Raw genomic sequence first — 1,769 nt, forward strand, 5'->3', positions numbered from 1 at the left:
TTTTTTGGTTGCAGCCATCATTGTTGTTTGACGGGCCCGGGCTGGGGATTCGAACCCGCCACCTTAGGTGTATGTGACTGGCGCCTTAGCCACTTGAGCCACAGGAGCCGAGCCGGTATATACAGTTCTAACAGCATATTTTCCCCAAATTTACTACTCTGACTTCAGACTTCATGACGTCCTGCTCTTGAACTATCTCAGGTTAATGTCAGGTCTGTCATGGCTTGGATCTAGGCAACTCTTGTTCTTTGATATCATTGGTCTGATCATCTGATGTTCACGTTAAAAATGTTTCCTGGTTCAGATTTAGCATGAAAGTTTTAATCTGAAGTCCAACGAAATATCACCTCTTAAAACCCTGAGATGGCTAATAGCAGTCCATGTATAACTTAGGCCCTACGTCTCTTGCTTTGTTGGGGGAAGCGACAGGTCAGTGAGTCACTATCACATGCATGGTCAATTCCTCTCTTTGGCTTGTACTTGGGAAAAAGCAAAGTTTTGTGGGTGATCGGAGAGGTAAAATGTATAGCACACCCACAGCCAAGCAAACACACAACGTCGATTCTTTACTTAATGATGGATTCTATGCCATATGGAGTCTGAAGAAGATCCGGGGAGGTTGTCCCTCAGCCATTCAATTCACCCACCTGTGTGTGGTCCTTCAGCTAGTAGAGAGCAAATTCCTTGAGCCATTTCCCTTCCATTTTCACCTCTTCCCTATATTCCTTGGTCTTTTTATTACCTTTGACTCCCTCTCCATGTTCCTGTCTCATCTTCTGCCATGGGCTGTCAGTTATATTATACTCCATCCACTCCCCCTCTTCTTGGATGGGGGAGAAAGCAGTAGGTCCCGAAGGTAGACGTGGACAGTGGGATTCATCATGGTGCTTGGCCTGTGTGTGAAATCGTTGCAAAGCAATCAGACATTTTGTAGATTTTGAACCTAGTTAGGCTGAGAGTTCACGTCCCTTTTTCAGTATGTAATACCTTTTTATTTTAGTTTTTTAGACACAGGAGTCTTGCTATGTTGCCCAGGTTGGTCTTGAATGCCTGGGCCCACATGACACTGCTACCTCAGCCTCTCGAGTTGCTGGGACTACTGACACAAACCACTGCACCACAGCCTAATACATTTTTTTTTGTTTTTTAAAAGCATCTCCTGTTATCTCAGCCTTGAGATGCGGCAGGCTTCTCAAGGATAGGGGTGTGTGTGGAAAGAAAACACACACATACACTATCCCTTCATAAATGCCAGAGGAAGCTGATATTTCTTGTGTTTGTTGACCTTGGTGCCTGCCTTTGATGACAAGGGATTGCCTCAGATGTTCTGTGATTTTTATCTGTGTGCACAAGTTGCTGTTTGAGAAAGAGAGAGAGAGACTCCATATTGATTACCCAGAAGATTGTTCTATGGCTCACATTCCTTATATCCAGGGCTTCCAAATTTTTCTAGTCCCCTCCCTCCGTCCTTTCTTAGGTTTGTTTGGGTCACAAATTTGATCCCACCTTCTGCTTTTCCTTCAAGAGTTCCTCAGAATTTCTGGTTTCCATTGTTTGGCTTTCTGGTGGTGTTATTCATAAATAATTTAATTTTTTTTTTTGTCATTTCAAGCATTTGTAAAAGATTAAGGTGCACATGATCAGTTTGCAATTTTATCTAAATGCCAGGAGGCTGTCTAGGAAGGGAGTAAGGTCCCCGTCATCATAGGCTTTTATGTTTAAGTAGAGAAGAGGTGGAGAATATTCAAGTATTTGATAGGAAATGACTC

The sequence above is a fragment of the Otolemur garnettii genome, unplaced genomic scaffold (genome assembly GCF_000181295.1).
Source record: "Otolemur garnettii isolate 467f Iridium unplaced genomic scaffold, OtoGar3 scaffold00051, whole genome shotgun sequence".
Lineage (NCBI taxonomy): Eukaryota > Metazoa > Chordata > Mammalia > Primates > Galagidae > Otolemur > Otolemur garnettii.